The 19,123-nt window shown below is 40.5% G+C and overlaps 2 long non-coding RNA genes across 2 annotated transcripts; both read left to right on the forward strand.

Moving 5' to 3' along the window:
• The first annotated feature begins 11,573 nt into the window (after positions 1 to 11,573).
• On the forward strand, positions 11,574 to 12,045 carry LOC136254762 (uncharacterized). Its single transcript, XR_010700735.1, has 3 exons — positions 11,574 to 11,741; positions 11,794 to 11,871; positions 11,917 to 12,045. It is a non-coding gene; the product is annotated as an uncharacterized lncRNA (long non-coding RNA).
• A 2,157-nt stretch (positions 12,046 to 14,202) lies between these two features.
• Positions 14,203 to 17,594, forward strand: LOC136254749 (uncharacterized). The gene is made up of 5 exons (XR_010700720.1): positions 14,203 to 14,398; positions 14,447 to 15,067; positions 15,125 to 15,307; positions 15,362 to 15,451; positions 17,284 to 17,594. It is a non-coding gene; the product is annotated as an uncharacterized lncRNA (long non-coding RNA).
• Positions 17,595 to 19,123: the final 1,529 nt, after the last annotated feature.

Below are 19,123 nucleotides of genomic sequence, written 5' to 3' on the forward strand. Positions count from 1 at the left end.
ACCATCAGTGTGCTGCCATATGCCCCAATTCTCTATCATACCAGCATCTGCAACTTGTATGTATGTAGGTATATGTACACTGTAAAGTTAATTATTATTATTATTATTATATTATTATTACAAAGCGAGCTGCACATCTTTGCACAGACTCAAGTTTGTTTTTTGACCGTCTGCTGTAAGGAGCCCATGCTGCAGCTGCATATTCCATTGTGGGCTTGACATAAGTAAGAAACAGGTCGATTCTTTGATTTTACAGGAGCAGTTTGCAAAATTTCTCCTCACAAAACTTAATACAGACTTTTCCTTTTTGCACACATTGTCCACATGTTGGTTAAAAGATAATTTTGAATCAATTGAGACTCCCAGGTACTTGGCACACTGAACCACAGTAAGTTGTTCTCCATGAAGGTGGTAACTGGAGTATATAGGGTTTCGTTTAAGAGTTATAGATACAACCACGCATTTGTCAACATTGAAAGACATTTTCCACTTTTTCTCCCATAGCTCCAATATCTGTAAATCATCTTGCAAATCTTTAACATCTGTTAAACTATCAATTCTCCTATATAGAATGCAGTCATCAGCGTATAAGCGACAAATAGAACTTAATTCGTTAGTGATATCGATTTGATTGATTGATTGATTGATTGATTGATTTGATTTTTAAATTAGCCTCAAGTCAGTCGGCAATGCTGTTCTTCCCTGACTGAGGAGGAAACACAAAAATAGCATACATATACACATATAAATTACAACGGCACACACACAAAGACTGAACAAAAAATTACAACACACACATAGCACATACAAAACAATTAAGCAAACAATTTACAAACATAAAAATCATCAACAAATTTTACACAAATAAGAAAATAAATCGTCCTGAAAAGTTGGAGATGTTAACGTGTCGTTAGGAACTGCATTCCACCAGTGGGCAGCTTGAGATCTAAAATGCTTTTGAGTAAAAGAAACTTTACATCTTGGTGGCTGTGCAAATAGCTGTGTAGTACGAGTAGCATATTGATATCATTTATGTATGTAAAAAATAGCAGAGGCCCTAGTACAGAACCTTGTGGGACACCACTCAAAACATCACAGGGGTGGAAGTGCAACCACCACACACAACACTCTGTGTACATCCAGTCAGGAAAGATGTTATTATTTTATTATTTATCTAATTTGCCAAAATGACAGGGTGGCACCAAAAGGCATAGCCTGTACAAGGGTGCTTCCCTAAACACATACATTACAAAAATAACACTACAAGGACAAAGAATAACAACACAAGTACACTACAAAGAAAAGAAACAATAGTTACAATAAGCAAAACACACACAGAGACTTAAAAAGCTACATACAAAAAAGATGATAAATGGAGCGATGAAAATAATTTACAGATTTAATAATGAGTGTATCAAATGATACAGTGTTCCACAAAAATACAGTATTCACAAAAAAAAAGAATAACGGTGACTGTTGATAGAAGATAGTAAAGGTACAATAGACAGTTCATGGGCTCTGGTGTAGGAAGTATTACAGCGATAGTAATCATGAAAGCTAAGGGATGTTCTGTTGTTGAGGATATCATACAGTGTTGACACAGACAGATAGTTACGACGATCAGTGAGACTAGGCCAGCGCAGTGAATTAAGACAATCATCAGATGACTTACTCCATTTCCTGGAAATAGGATCCCATTGGCTCCCACATGCCCACCTAGCAGCACGACATTGTATAGACTCTAGGCCAGATATATCACGAGCAGTATGTGGCCTCCACACTTGACAAGCATACTCAAGCAGTGGTCTAACTAAACATTTGTAAGCTACAGATTTTGCAGCTGTGCTAGCTCCCCATAAACTGTGACGAAGATGGTTTAGTGATCTCCTGGCCTTGGCAGAAACAACTTTACAATGATGAGACCAAGATAAGGTAGATTGAATGTGAACTCTAAGATATTTAACAATAGAATTCCATGAGATGGTGATGCTGTTGATGTTATACATTAGGGTGTGATCCAGTTTAAGGTCTTTCATCAGGGTTAGCTAGTGTTGTGATGGTATCCACTGACACTTTTGCCAGACGCAGAAATATAGAGCTGCCTGCCCAGTAATGATAAATAAAAATAGGCTATTGCCAGCGAATTTCTAGCGGCTCGAGTCCATGCCAGGTGGAACTTAACATGACTTCAATACTCACCAGTAGGTTCAGCAGAGGTAGCTAAAGTGATACACTGTGATAGTCACTATTCTGGCTCGCCTATAGTACAGAATCCATTCTAGGGAATCGTGGAATCAACTTGGAATTACAGAATCAGTCTTGGAATCAGCCGGAATTATTAGAATCATATGGAATTATAGGAATCCCTTTTAGAATTAGACGGAATAAAGGAATCGTGAGGAATCGCTGGCAGAATCAGAGGAATCAGAGGATTCAACGTTCGGAATCTAGGAATCAACTGGAATTACGCGGTGATTCCGAATCACGTCGATCATAATCCTGAGTGGCGGACCCCTCGTGTGGCAAGGATTGACATCCAGTGCCTAGAGTACTATGTAGTACCTGCAGCTGGTCTTTGGAGGCTTTTTCTTCCTGGAGCCTTGACTTGGGGTTCCTGTAAGTTTTAAACGTTTACCAGCCTGATCGTGTCTGTAATTTGCTTCTTTTGGAGGGGGATGTCGGCGTTTACTAGTACTAGATTTCTTCTCCATAACTTTAAGATCCGCTTCAAGTTGATCTTCTATATCGGATAGGCGTAAAGAATCGTCTGAATCAAAGCCTAAGGAAGTATAATGGCGACTACTAGCCATGATGCCCCTTCCCTAGCGTCACCGGTAGTGCACGGAGGGTCTTCCCACAGCACTACTTTGTATTACTCCGTATACGTATAATTATGTCGATGATGAATCTTCGACTATTTGTTCAAACTTAAGTTAGCTAGGCCCCTATTCGGTGATTATTAGTTTCTCATCCAGCCTTTCTAATCATTATGATGCGGGCGGGAGGGTATTACCATTATGCCATTATTTTATAATATTAACACACTGATGTACAGACCTTGTACAAATTGTCTTTCTTTCTTACTACAAACATTTCCTTCACCAGCTGATTCTACTTTTCGTGATCGCCAACTGTTTTTAGACAGTCAACTGAAAGCCTGCTTTCCCGGATGAAGTCGATAGAGCACGATTGCAACTGGCACTGTAGCAATTTGCTAAGGAAAACAACAGTTCTCCTGGCGATACATAGCGCATTTTAGCGTTCATCAACAAAAATAATTATAACAGTTTGGTATCACGTGTTCTTCTGAGCATGCACAGAGTGAATAATGGCTTACCATGCGGTAGCTTAAGAAGGATGCGGGCGGTGGATGAGAAACTAATAATCACCAAATAGGGGCCTTATTTAGTGTATTTGATGGTTTGTTCAAAGTAAGAGCGATACTACGTTGGTGTGTCAACAGAACTATTAAGGCGCGCCGCTCGTTTCCAATCCCGTACCTGGGGTTAGTATATCTATGCGTTTTGTTTCTTCCTGTAAATATACTCACGGTGTGGCGCGCCGGCTTTCTTGGCTGCACGACACACTACCGTGTGTCTTGATACTAGTAGTAAGTTATTACGGCAGCTGGCACTAGTTTCCAGCTGACCCTCAGATCTTGTAATTTTTTCACCCTTGATTTTCTCCAATGTTTCTGTATGTGTGTTAACTTGATCTGTAAAGTATTAAAATAAGGCCAATGAAACTTGATTAGCAGTTTCGCGTCATCGCCCGCTGCATGCTTTTGATACACCCGCATGGAATTTCATTATTGGTATTTCAGATCGAAATACCCTAATAGAACGGTCACTTTTACTCTAATAGAGCAATCAGCTATACTCTAATGGAAAAATCACTTGTTATAGATTAGTAACGTACCTTAGCTAATTAATGCAAGAGTAATCAGTGTAGATCTCACTGTTTTTTTTGGCAGAAATCTTCATGTTTGGATGTGTGTTGTGCTTTTGGAAAAATAATGAATAATAACCGCCCGCCCGCATCAAATTTTCAAAAATCTGAGCGAGAAACTGGTAATCAAGTTTCATTGGCCTAAACAAATAAAGTTTATAACTAGTCAAAGCAGCATGCAGGCTGGAGCAAACCAAATTAGTGTGATGGGAAATGAACGTCGCACAGTGGAGCTTCAGGCATTGTATAGAACTAGGCATAGATATTAATGACATTCGTAGTCTGGCGCCGCCCGCCCCTTCGCAAAAAAGTAAGGGTCTGGTGAAATAGATACTAAATCATTTCTACCGCCCAGATTCGGCGGTAGCCAATTAATGCGTGCCAATGACGTTCACACATAAATTTCCTTGGCAATGCAATGTGTTTGTTCGAATTGAATGACAATCAACTGATGTCACAAGCAGTAGACCTAAGTGCGCTGTCTAATTGAATTCCTTTTGAAATGATTTGGTATTTGTACTTCTCCAGACCCTTACTTTTTGCGAAGGGGCGGGCGGCGCCAGACTAGACATTTTGGATGGTTTAGGAATACGTGATCCCTCCATTATCGAGTCCATACATTCAGTTAAAATTCTCTAATAGAACATACACTTTAAGTAAAATATTCTAATAGAACAGTCACTACCTCAGTTCGGATTAATCTCACGTGGCCAGACCACTTTTTCTTGGCACGGCGCTTATCGATTGCATTATAAGCGCCTGCTCGAAAAAGCACCGTGGCCAGACCACTTTTTCTCGGCACGGCGCTTATCGATTGCATTATAAGCGCCTGCTCGAAAAAGGCGCTTTTTCGAGCAGGCGCTTTTTTCGAACAGGCGTTTATAATGCAATCGATAAGCGCCGTGCCGAGAAAAAATGGTTTGGCCACGCGAGATTAAGTTCGGATAAGCATAACAGAACATTTTTTGGATAATTGATGGCCGGATAATCACCTCTTTACTAGATGAGAAACTTTTCAGATTTTAGAATCATCCCCGTTAGCTACCTCGTCACAGTTACTGGTACAAGTAAATTAAACTACGTAGTAGCTAAATTAAATAGCTAGCTAGCTACTACTTATGAACATTGCAACTGAGTCATTACTGCACCATTAAAAGACTTGATTATTAGTCAGGTAGCACATGCTCATCCCCCAGATACTCGATCCATCAAGGCTCAGGTTCACCAACACCGGCGTGAGGCTTCTAAGAAACGGGCTCTTGAGATCAGAAATGGTCTCTCTTCACAACTTCAAAGAGCTATTGATCTGAATAGTGAACCTGGAGCCTCTTCTTGGCTTCTGGCTTTACCACTGCAAGACCAGGGTTACCATCTGACAAAGCAGGAGTTCTGGGATGCTCTTCACCTGCGTTATGGATGGACTTTACTGAATACTCCTAGCCACTGTGTGTGTGGCTCGCCTTTCACTGCTGATCATGCAATGATCTGTCGACATGGTGGTTTGACCTTTGTTCGCCACAATGACCTGTGTGATACAACTGCTGAATTACTTTCAAATGTTTGTACTAATGTTGCAATTGAGCCACCACTTCAATCCCTGAGTGGCGAAGAACTTACCCCTCGATCAGCTAACTGCCAAGATGATGCCAGGGCTGACATTCATGCACGCGGATTTTGGGGGCGGCGGCAAAGTGCCTTTTTTGATGTAAGGGTTTTTCACCCAAACGTACAAAGCTACCGCAATGTTTCGATACCATCTGTGTATAGGCGTCATGAGATGCAGAAGAAGAGGGAGTATGGTGACCGTGTCCGCAGAGATGGCAACCTCTTAACAATTTTAGGAGTGAGACCTCAAACACTACTGGCAATGTGGACCAGATTCAAGTGCAGCTCCAGGATTTTTGGTAGTGAAGACCAAAAAAAAAAAAAAGGTCGTCGCATGTTCTAAGTACAAAAATAAGCACAGGTCTGCCCAATTTTAAGCACAGGGCTAATTACGAAGTAGATCAGGCGTGAGAAATGCGTGAGAACTAAGCTGAAAGAGTGAGAAACAGAGGGTTAGGCGTGAGATTACTAGCCAAAGAGTGAGACTCACGCCTAATGCGTGAGAGTTGGCATGTCTGTGTCCGTGAGGTGGAGTTTGCATCTTTTACTCCATTGGTGTTTGCCACAACTGGGGGCATGGGGAAGGAAGCCATCACATTTTATCGCCGGCTTGCTGAGCTCCTTTCCAAACGTAGTGCTTTATCGTACAGTAGTACTTTGGCGTGGATTCGCTGTACCCTGTCTTTCTCCCTGTTGAGGTTAGCGACGATGTGCATCCGTGGAAGCCGCTCCATCTCGTTTAGATCACCAGATGCTTCCCCTGAAATGGGCCTAACAAATGGCCCTAGGGACTTTTAGATGTCCCGCTTTTCAGTTCTTGTCCAGCACGTTTGCCTCTTGTGCTGGGGGTGGTAGGAAAGGGCATTACATCTAGCCCGGGAAAAAAAAGTCGAAACTAGACTCGAGCAGTCGAGCTTATCGATTGGAGCTTATAAAGCTTATCGATTGGAGCTTATAAAGCTTATCGATTAGAGAATATGCCCTCCAGGGTTTCTCGATTGTGTGAAATCACTTTGGGGAAAGAACCTGCCACACTGTCACGTGACCATCCTTGTTGATTACCGTACTGTGCCGCACCCCACTCGCTTTTGATAGTATTTCGTACAAAGGTCACTCGGTCTGTACTAGTTGCACATGAAAACTACCACATGGTCTCGTTATCTGCTGAGATCCCGAGATGATTAGCTTGCTTTCACATGTCGCCGCCTTACTACAGATCGCTGTCATCAGCCAATCCACTACAAGTTGTCCTCCAAAAGGCAACCACATTGAATTAATCATTATACACCTGTATGTCAGAAAATTCATAGCAGTACACTTTCCTTGACGTACGTATAGCACCTGTAGCTACTGAACTGTACTATAACAATGACTGAATTGATTAGTATATGCAGTGATGCCAATATAAATGTATAAATGTATGTAATTAGTCTACTTGTACTTTTTTTACCTGTTGATCAGGTGTAACAGGCTGTTTAGCCTTATAAATTACCTGTAATAAATAATAAATAAATAATAATAATAAATTGTGTTCACTATTAGCTACAGCCACAGGGTATATTGTATTAGACCTATGCAGCATGCAGAGTTAAAGCCACTCCAATTTTTTTCCCGGGCTAGATGGACTGCCCTTGCCGCCACCCCCAGCACTAGCTGTTAAAGTGCTGGACCGCTGGAAAGACCAGCATTCACTCAGGGCCGCCGGAATCAAGACGACCCTCAGAACAGGCCAGATCGACATGAGATGGTATAGGATGCCGAGACGAAGACCGATGACCCCATAAACACATCACAGCAGTTCTTATCAAGGAAAAGCACAACCTACATCACAACCAAAACAATTTACTGTAATTGATATTCCATTTTTCCGCTAACAAGGAAGAAAGTTTCCTAAAGACAGTAGTGGCACTGAGAAGGTCCCATGCCACCAGTAGCTGCAAACACCAATGGTGAAAAGCATGTTCTCTCAACTTCACAGATGCGTTCATCGTAAGCCCGACGCTTCTCCTGTTCATGAACCAAGTAGCATCTGGACAATGGGGAACGAATATAGGAGCACGCAAAAGGGTTAAACACCCTAACATCAAAAAATGCACGCTGCCTATTTCGACCCCAAAAGTCCCTAGCAACAACATCTAGTCGAGCACCATCTTCTCCATTAGCAGTAGCATAATGTAGAGGTTCCTCAGCTAGTGGCTGGAGAGCAGGCTCAACACAAACATCATTGCACACCTCACTCAGTAACTTTGCTATTAAGTCTCGAATATCATTGTGGCAAATAGATGGAAAACCACCACACGGACAGCTAAAGGCATGCTCCACACTAAAGGATTTACCACAAACACAAGTCTGAGGCAAGTTAACAGGCTGCCATCCAAATTGTAAACACAGAGCATCACAAAACTCCCCTTTGCTCAAAGCAAACCCATGCCCAGGAATGGGGAGTGTGGTTAGCCAACTTGACGCACCACGCTCAGAAGCAGCATCAAAAACATGTTTCAAATATAGAGACAAACGATCAGAAAGCAAATCCACCTGAGCAGACAAATCATTGCGATGAGAGACCCTCAGTTCACGCTTGCACTGGTACATCTGCTGATAGACATCAAGACTACAAGAAGAACATTGTCTTAATAAATGGTCAATTAGAGGGGCTGCAACACGATTAGAAGAAAGAGACGATAAAAAGTGAACAGTTGGAATGATGACACCAAGCTCACCATGGCGAGCAGGCAATGAAAGTAGCTTCCATTCAACAGGGCCAAATGCTGATTGACCAGTCACAGCTGGAAGAAAGCAGAGGCTCAAAACATCATCAAGTGAAAGGAAGAGCTCAGAGGACATAGGCACTGTTCGAGCAATATACGACCAACGATGCAGAAATACATGCATGAAGGCCATATATGCTGCCTGAGGCTGGGTGATAGCAATCTCAGAAAGTTTCTCAATTTCACCCACCCATGAAGAAACCCTGTTCTGAACATAGCTATTCAGAAACTCAACAGTGCCCAAAGCAGAACCAACATGACTCTTGCCAACATCAGTAATAACCACACCTGTTCCACGAAACAAAGTTCTGGCCCTACGAAGATGTTGTGGTTTCACAATAAGGCATGTCTTGACTGCATTAGGAAAGTAGCCAAAATCAGGTCCCAGACTAATTAAATGATCCCGCCAAGAGCGGAGACACTGCAGCGAGCCGCCTGCAGATGCATTGTCAGCATACCACATCTATGAGACCTCAATATCAGCAAGTTGCTGGATAAGAGGCACAATACCAAGGGCATACATTGGCATCGCCAAAGGATCTTGTTCCTTGAGAAAGTATGTAGTCACCATCAATATAAAGTTTGGAGTCCTCTCGATAGGTATTTATCAAAATTTTAGCAAAGGATGGACAGAGAACAGAGATGTTTCTAAGAGTAGCCGGACAATTCAAACAATTGAAAGCATTAGTAGCATCCACTTGAAGAACAGCTTCAGCATCGGGAGTCAAAAACTACCCTCATGGCATGGATGGCAGCTTCACAACCAGCAGGTTGGCCTGCACACAATTGCAAGGACCAGCCACCTACAATACATCATTTCGAATAATGCCTTAGAAAGTAATCGCCGACAGGCCTCACCAATTCCAATAGGCCTCACACCTGGATGTTTGTCCAAAGCAATAAGACAGCAAGCAGTAAATGCAGAAAGGCAGCAAGGGTCAACAAGTGCTGTAGCCAACCTCCTAGCAACAGCAGAGAGAGCAGCACAAAGTGTATCAGAGGCCACTCCAAATAAATTTTCTGTTTTCCATCCACCGCCTGCATCTGGTTAACGTCAGCTCTAAATATTCCATTATTCCGTATTCTTTCATTATTTTCCGGTTATTCTTGCATACTGTACAGGCTCATTGTGCAACTGTGCCAGCTCACGTGTCAGCAGTGCTATCAAGTCGGCACAAATCCACGTTTGTGCTATTTTTGCAACTTAAAAAGAAGTTCAAGCCTAAGCATGCTTTATGCAGCTTTTTATGGTTGTACCAAGCAAATAATGGCTTGTAAAGTGTTAAAAAGCTGCTAATCTTATAATGGAATAATGGAAATGGACCACTCGCCCGCATGCAAATATGCCTAAGTCCAAGAGAATATATTTGGAGTGGCCTAAGCATGCACTGCAAATAAAAACACTGCCACACCCTTACAAATTTTCTTAATGTTCATGTACATAGCTATAGAGATTTACTGATTCAACAGTTTTGAGCTATTTCAATCCGATCTAATATATTTAGACTATTACCGATACCGATGATGTATCAAGTATTTGTTACAGGTAGCTCATACAATTTTACTATCTCAAACTTATTATATATGGTGCAGTTATGTTATACTCCATTTGGTTCTACTTGGGGTACTTAGAGATCCTGACCACCTGGTAGACTGCTGTAAGCGTTCGAGCGTAAATCGGATAGCTGCAGGTTCAAGGCTGCCCAGGTCCAGTCATGGATTTTTTCTCCTTTCTGCAACTTTTCAAAAACACCTTATGTAGCTAAAGTCTTTGAGCAGGCTGTAGGACCAGGTGTCCTACAGACCTTCAGCACTTGTGCTGTAAAGCATTAATAAAAAATAAATAAATAAATAAGCTGCATAATGACCAAAGTATTGTTACTAGAGCCATGTATCAGTGCCAATGGTGGTGTGGCCTCAATCATACAGCATAGACTATAAGGCATCCACAAATATCATTGATGTAATCTCCTGCAAGACTTGCCTGCCAGTGGAATACTGACTTGTCAGCTGATGTGTTAGTGATGTAGTGCAGTATTCAAGTGTTTCATTTCATTTAGTGCAGCACTATTCATTGTTTCTTAGAAGGTTGGGTAAGTTCGAGGGTATGTTTCAAGCAAACTTGTACATAATCATATGGCTTCTTGTACCATGACCTACAGAAAAGATTGCCTATGGAGAAGAGAAATGATAGAGTAAGTCCAGTATGCTTGAATACATGGAGTTATCAGAAAGATCAAATCGAATTACTGTTTAAAAATCAGTTGTGCCAATTTTGCTTCAATCGTCCAACTCAGCTGCCAATCTGATACTGGATTGGTAGATCAGTAGATCAGTACACCTCTATAGTTTATATAATCATTAAGTATCTAAATCACAAGGGCATACACATGAGACAAAGTTTGGATGGTCCATGTATAATGATAGCCCATGCCAGAAGATCAACCACTGGAACCATTTTGGTTCATGGTATTATGAACATTTCAGTTTTTTCTAAAGTACATTTATTGGTTCAATTTGCTTACTAGTGGACCTATAATTCTGCCAAATTAACTTCTAAGGCTTCTTTTGTGGTTGGGGGAGCTTTCTAAGATGATGTTTAGGTTTGGAAAAAACATAGTCGATCACTATTATGAACCATGGTAGTTGCTAGTAGTAAGACACCACTAAAATACGTATATATGACCTGTTTGGTGCTCATCACTTTCTCAGGAAATCATTTGAATGCATGCAGAGTTTTGTTGCATATAAACAACTCTAATTGGTATCATTTGTACACAAGATACACATTGTCCTTACCAGAAGATAATCAACTATTATTATTTCCCACATAATGTCCCACTGTATAGTAAAGTAATATTGACAATTATAATGACAGTTTTGTTATCTTATAATTTATTCTTTTTTTAATTTGCTTTTATCCATTAGAATTTTGTGATGGTCTCCGTGGACTAGAAACTGCAGCTGTTATTGGACAATCAAAAGAACAATTCTTAGAAGCTTTGAGTACTGTGTATTGTGGGTGTAGGATGGTTGATGGAAGTGTTAACATTTTAAACAGACAACTGAATGAGACTTATAGTTCTACAGATTTTGAATTTCTATCTAGTGTGGAGGAAATTGGTGACACATTAAAAATTCAGAACATCAATGTAACTGATAATATAACACTACCAAATTTACGACTGATTAGAGGACGTAACTTGGCAATATTTTTTGCCTTTCATCCTATTGGAAATCCAGCATTGTTAATTGGCAATGTAACAGCACCAGTGTACCTACCAAAACTGACAGAGATCACATTAGGAGATGTGTACATTGTGACTGTTAGCTCTTGTAATCACAGAGGTGTCCTGTGGGAGGATATTCTTACTGACCCTAACAGTCAATATCAAGACATAGGAAATGATCATTGTCCTAGTAAGTCGAGCTTGTACATAACAGTGTATGGTGTAATGATATTTTCATTTAGGCAGTACAGACATTATTGCTAGTAACTGTTCATACTGTGAGTACCAATATTGTTGGAGCTCAGGATTGTGTCAAACTTGTAAGAAGCTCATATCTTTGATATTGTAATTATCCTGTTCTATAGTAACAAAGAATTTTGGCAATTGCTTTGAAGACTGTTCAACTAGGAGGTGTTACCTGAACATTGCAGGGAGTCCTCAGTGTTGTAGTAGAGAATGTGCAGCTGGTTGTGTGGGACCTAATGATAACCAGTGTACTGTAAGTAGTGTTGCACAATAGCTCAAAGTTAGTACATACGTAATTCTTACAGGCATGCAAGAATTTCAACAACAATGGTTCTTGTGTTACTGAGTGTCCTCCAAGAGAAATATACAATTCTGAAACTACGCGAGTTGAGATTAATGATAATTTTCAATTTCATTCTGTTTCACTCTGTGTAAAGACGTGTCCTAGTATGAAATGAGAGTGTGATTTGATATAACAGTAATAACAAGAGTTAATAATAGTAGGGAGGGAGAGTGTCTAACACTCAATAGGCCTGTATAAAATGAGCGCGTAGAGCACCCCGCTTATTATCGTATACCTTTGTAATTTCCTATAGTGTTGATGACCGCAATAAACACGTTATGTCACATTTTGTATGGCCTTGCAAAATCGATAGTTGGTGAGAAAGCAGTGATGCGAAGGTGGCTAATCCAGTGAGTGATGGGAGAACCAGAGAGAAATCGTTCATAACTTTCATCTGGCGCTTTTTCTTAGGTTGGGATTCTCCAGGCTGTGTTTCATCGGCGCCGCTTCTTTTCCTTGCCATTGCTTTCGTTTGACACTTCTTGGTTACTTCCGGCTCATCACTCCTTGACTGACGCCTCTTCTTGGGCGTTACCTCGGGACATGGCTGAACGGTAGATTCGTGATGCAATTCTACCTGTGCTTCCGAGCGTGCTTCATCTCCGCTTTTCCTCATTGATCTTCTCTGACGCTTCTTCTTGCTAGGCTGAACTGTTTCTGCTTCAATTTCGGCCAGTACCGAGGGCTGTTCATCACAAATCGACATGTTTGATTGCACACGCTACCTCGCACGTTGCTCACGAGACTGATTCGTGAACAGCTAGTAGTATCGATAACTTCCTTCTGCGGCGTGCCTCATTTCACATCTCCCTTCATGCAATCAACATGTCTGGCCAAGAAGCCAGATTGTCTTACGCGCTCATTTTATACAGGCCTATTGAGCGTTAGACACTCTCCCTCCCTACACTGTTAAAACAGAGGTGTTCAGTTACACCCTGACAAAGGTGTTTATGGAACACCTACACCTTTAAAAGTGTACATATACACCCAGGAGTGTTATATTACGCCTATAATGTTATTGGATTGTAATAGGTGTAGTGAAGCACCTTTGGGGTGTATTAAAGGTGTTATTGTACACTCTATACTGATACATTTGAAATGAATTTCTTTTTATGTAGGAATGAGTCTACACACCATACAGTGATGCTATAGGATTATAAGCTCATGCAGTGTTGCTGATTTAGTTAAGTGCAACAGTGAAGCCCAAACAATGTTACACTGAGCTCAGCATGCAGACGAACAGATCAGCAATACTATATCCACACTCAATCCATCAACGTACTGTAGCTTGCTAGATTGTACATGTCAATAACTGCTTTTACAAGTACTAATAGTGTTTGTACATTCTGTATATTTGATTTTAGTGTGCATGCATTAATAATAATTCAATTCCGTACAATTATAGACATCTAAAATATAAATAGTACACCGTGCAAAAGGCAGAGGTCACAGATATGAGCATGAATGTACGTGCAGTCGATAAAGTAAATAATTCTGTGTGCCGTACTAATTTGTCAGCCATACGATTGCAATCCATACGATTGCAATCCATTATATAAGCATGGTAATGTCAGTGTTGATACAAGGCTACACATTAAATGCTACTTCATAATCAGATTTTCAATCACTCCAGTCGTCAGCTGGGCATGTAATAATATCATTAATAGACTCCATATCATGTTCAAAATGGAAGGCAATTTTCCTTTGTGATGCTGGCGGGTAGCCTTGTGGTCATCATCATACACTGTGACGTGATTCAAAATGCCAGTTTGTGAGTTCAATTTATACATCAAGCTCAGCTATCGAGATTTTTCATACACTTGATTCGACCTTTAAAATTGCAAGCCTAATGGATGTCAACACATGTTCACTAATGAAAGTTGTTTGTGACAAGGCCAATGGACAATTCAAGCGGATACTGAGCTACACTCCCTGCAGTCCTAGGCCCGTGTGTTGGCACGCATACCTTCCAGAACGTCAAAATATACCAAGAAATAAGTGATGACTTGACGATCCAATTGTTTTCCATTGAATGCCCAGCTTTTGAACGGCAGTGCGCACTATATAGCGTGTACCAGGTGCGAGACCAGGTGCACAATATCAGTAATATGGCCACCGAAAGAAGTAGTTGAGACGATAACGTGCGAGCAGCTTTCGATAGTAAAGAAATGTACCAAAATTTAACAGCATCGACGGCGGGAACGTGGAAGACGATTTGTACCCGGCTGTCAGTGCTTGGGCGCCCAGAGTGGGAAAAGGTGAGTAATAGCCTGGCAACTTTGACGTGAATAATACATGATCTATAGCTGTGAAGAAAGAACTGGCGACGATTAGAAGTGTTCACTTCTGAACAGCGTAATGAGACTGGTATCTTCAGTAGAACTTTATACATTCTCGTGACAATGTTAGAGGCCATTTCCACTGGTTTGACAACTTGCAGGGCAGACAGGAGATAGCTCAGATGCCAAGAACATGCATCATTGCACATCCAAAGTCAGAGGCTTACAATGTGGTGTGCCAGAAGCTGGTTCAAAAGCGGCACCCAGCTAGATCCTGGATGACAATGGACAGTGGACTTGTGTCAGTATGTTGTTCAGTGTAAAACCTTGATATACTGGTTTATTTTAGAAATTAAGAATTCAGAGGAGGGTGTAGCAAACAAATTGATCAAAGTATCAGTAATGAACCAACTAAAAAACTTGAGAATGGAGTCCAATGACAATGGATTGGAAATTTCTGATGGCTGAGTATGAGGACACTATTCAGTCCATGAAGGGTAACTATTAAAAGAGGGTAGCAAAGGAACTGTACACTTCGAAGATAAGTGGATTTAACCCTACTGAACGCTTGGCTTTAATAGTGACTGAATGTCCACTTTTGTCAGAGGTCATTGATCAAAATTCCCCTCTTTGCACTCAAGTACTTGGGTAAGTACCATAATAGTTTGTTATAGTTTGAAAATTATGTTTTCTTTTGGTATATAGATACAAAACAAGTTTAAAGCAACTGTTCCAATTGACGACAATATAAAGGACTTCATTTTTATCAACTGGCCTATGTGGAGAACAAAATTGATGTCAACATTTTAGTGTAAGACCAGGCCATAATTTAAGAAACTATTGGGACTTCTTGGTGAATGTAGCTAATGATTTTTGTCCGCCCAGATGGTAAATAACAATTAAGAATACTGAATGTATGTAACAAGGTCTTATTTTTCTCAGATGTTACTGATTGTGTACTTGGAAGCTGATTTGTCATCTGTTACATCCAAGATGGTTTGCAAGGATAGTGTTTTACTTAAGAATTTTGAGGTATGTTTACCTGTAGTGTACATTCACAAAGTTATGTTTGGTTGACATATAAAACCTCTAATAGTTTCACTGCATGAAGCGTTAATTACGTATTAGCATATAAATTCACAACTCTAGATAGGCTGTAGTGCTTCTTGGTATCCAAAATCAATAATAGTCCAGTACTACTTACTGTACGGTGGGAGAAATTTTGGCTAATTTGGCAAAATGATTTTGATTCACCAAAAATGCAATATGACACAACTATTCGCCAATATATTATCCACCAAATTCCTTCTCGAGTAAAATCACCAAAATTTTGTATTGTGCGGTATACAGCCAAGACTATAGTTCCTTGAAATATGTACCTATTGTCATGCTTGTTATATGTTATATGTGACCGGATTTCACATAACAAGGCTTCCACACACACAAAATCAAACTTACGTTTTTACCAGAAATGGATTGCTGGCCTAATACACTATCACATTCCACACTGTACTTCCTTCAGGACTGGCAAGTCTGGTTTCTGTGGCAGCTTTCTTCCGACCCTGTCAAAGCCACGAGTGGGAGAATGGCGCCATTGAATGGCCATGGCTTTGTGATAATGGTGTGTAGTGAGCTGGGACTTCACAGAGACCTCACCAATAGTGTTCTCGGTCAATTTGGAGTGATTTGAGGGCCATGGAGAGCCCAAACTTGGCCTCTGGATTCCAATCGTCTTCTTACTCCATTTTATACCCGTATATTAAGACCACCATCCACCCCCACCCTCCCACCCTATTACTATCACCTGTGATATTATTACTCACTCGAGAAAAGCTGCCCAAAACAGGGCTAATTTTGGGTATCAGAAATGTATACACCCACTCAGTGATAGCTAGTAAATAGATGCATACTTGGTGCAAATTTTGTTTGCACAGCTGTAGGCACTGGGAAGTTATTACACAATGATTACTTAAAATCGCCATATCTCCTAACGAAGTTTTGTGCGTCGAAGCCGGGTTTTGTCAAATTCAGTCACACATGAATACATTATAGCCCATATAAAGTGTAACTTACCAATTGACGCTTGAAAACAGGCCCACACTTTATTACCAACCCATGGAACACAAGGAGTAGCAAGAGGCAGCCAAACAAGCTAACTGTAGTATTGTTAGATCACGTGATCTCACGTGATGCCTCTCTTAATATTAAATGTGACCGGATTTCACATAACAAGGCTTCCACACACACAAAATCAAACTTACGTTTTTACCAGAAATGGATTGCTGGCCTAATACACTATCACATTCCACACTGTACTTCCTTCAGGACTGGCAAGTCTGGTTTCTGTGGCAGCTTTCTTCCGACCCTGTCAAAGCCACGAGTGGGAGATTGGCGCCATTGAATGGCCATGGCTTTGTGATAATGGTGTGTAGTGAGCTGGGACTTCACAGAGACCTCACCAATAGTGTTCTCGGTCAATTTGGAGTGATTTGAGGGCCATGGAGAGCCCAAACTTGGCCTCTGGATTCCAATCGTCTTCTTACTCCATTTTATACCCGTATATTAAGACCACCATCCACCCCCACCCTCCCACCCTATTACTATCACCTGTGATATTATTACTCACTCGAGAAAAGCTGCCCAAAACAGGGCTAATTTTGGGTATCAGAAATGTATACACCCACTCAGTGATAGCTAGTAAATAGATGCATACTTGGTGCAAATTTTGTTTGCACAGCTGTAGGCACTGGGAAGTTATTACACAATGATTACTTAAAATCGCCATATCTCCTAACGAAGTTTTGTGCGTCGAAGCCGGGTTTTGTCAAATTCAGTCACATATATTTTTATTCTTTCATTTGCAGTGACGTGATGTCGATGTAGACTCTGTGCAGTTTCGAATTGTCAGTCAGAACCATTTCTGGTTATTACCGGACGCGATCCTGAAGATGAGGGTAGCTGAGTCTTCCATCACTAGTTCCATTCCAGTACTAAGTGTTTAATCTCAAAGATGAGTAGCTGTTGCAACTGGAGACTGTTATTCCAATCTGGAGATAATGTGTATAGAACAGTAAACTCTTATGAATTTTAAGTTTATACATTATGTATAGCAGTTTTCAATGCTTGTTCTTTTAATATCACCCTAATAAAATTGTAACACTACTAAAGACGTTATTGAAACACCTAGGGGTGTTATGTATACCACCTTAAAGTTTATTGGAACACCGTTGGTGAGTGTTACTGAAACTCCTTTAAGGGTGTACTGGGACACCCTAAGGGGGAGCCTGACAACAATTGTAGATAAAACACCCCAAGGGGTGTTTAATAAAGAACCTTTTTTTTAACTGTACTATTATTAACTCTTGGTAATAATATTGGTACTATTTTGTAGGTAATCGCTTTGAGCAAGGAATATTTTGTGTAAGTGAGTGTCAACCAGGTTTCCAAACAGTGGGACGTGTTTGTGAACCATGTCCAAATGGAGTGTGTGTGTGAGGAAGAGGTTAGTTATCATGTAATAAGGAACATGAAGGTTTACAAATATTGACCAGAAACTAGCCTCACATCTTGTCATTATTGACATTAGGTACAATCAAGCAGTTAATTTTAGTATGACTTGAAATTCCATTGAATTGTTTGAAGGTTATTGACTAACTGACTACCTAATTGCATGCCTTCTGACAAGCATAACTCAATCATGCATGGCTGTATAAAGCTATATGCAGGTTTGATTTTTTCACTGTTAGACATCGCTTCAGCCCAGCTGGTATGTCATAGTACAATGCTTGCATCATGAACTTACCCTTGTTCTTCTTTTCTTTTTTGTTGATGGCACAAGATGTCAATTCATGCTAGCACACCAATGGCTTTGTATTGAGAATATATGCATAAGCTTTGTACCACACCTCCCACAGTAGTAGAAGCAAGCAGATTAATGTATCATTCTTTGAGTTTGGGTGTGGTAAGGCTGCTTTATATTTCCTTTTTTGAGTGATGGCCAGCAGAAAAAGGGTCTGGTGTAACTCAATAGCCATTTACTTCTGACAACTATCCAGTGTTTGGAGATATTGATTGATGACTAAACATATTGACAAGGTGCAAAATTAATGTTCTATGTTTATTACTGCTAGTGTGAGCTAGAAACCTTAATGCATGATTTACACCTTGTTAATACATCTTTATTCACCATCCTTACCAATCAGCTTGCCCATAGACCATTATTGCAGACGAGTCTGCATTCATCTGCATTAAAACTCGTCTGAATTAAAAAGCCTATTGAATTCATTAAATAATCTGTTCAACATCTCCAAAAATGGTCAGTATATGGCCATTGTAGCTAATACACCAGATGCTTTCATCTGCTGACCATTATACTCATAAAAGGAAAAATAACAGTCTGGCCATGCAGGACTAATCCCAACACCTTCCTGCAGTGGGATAGTGTAATAAACAATAAAACAGCCAAAAACTATGCGGAACGGCTACATAAAAGTTGCTGTGCTACAGGCCTAGCTTTCAGCTATGGCACAGGGTGCATTGTGGCTAATCTGTTGCTATGTACCACCTTAGTGATGTGGAAGGAATAGCATTTGATTGCCCCTGAAGGATAACTTATAACATGGCAGTAAAGCACTATTTATTTTACCATGCATGCTACAAATCATTATCACTATACAAGTTACCAGCCAGGTACTGATTAACCTC

Source organism: Dysidea avara, chromosome 4 (assembly GCF_963678975.1).
Source record: "Dysidea avara chromosome 4, odDysAvar1.4, whole genome shotgun sequence".
Lineage (NCBI taxonomy): Eukaryota > Metazoa > Porifera > Demospongiae > Dictyoceratida > Dysideidae > Dysidea > Dysidea avara.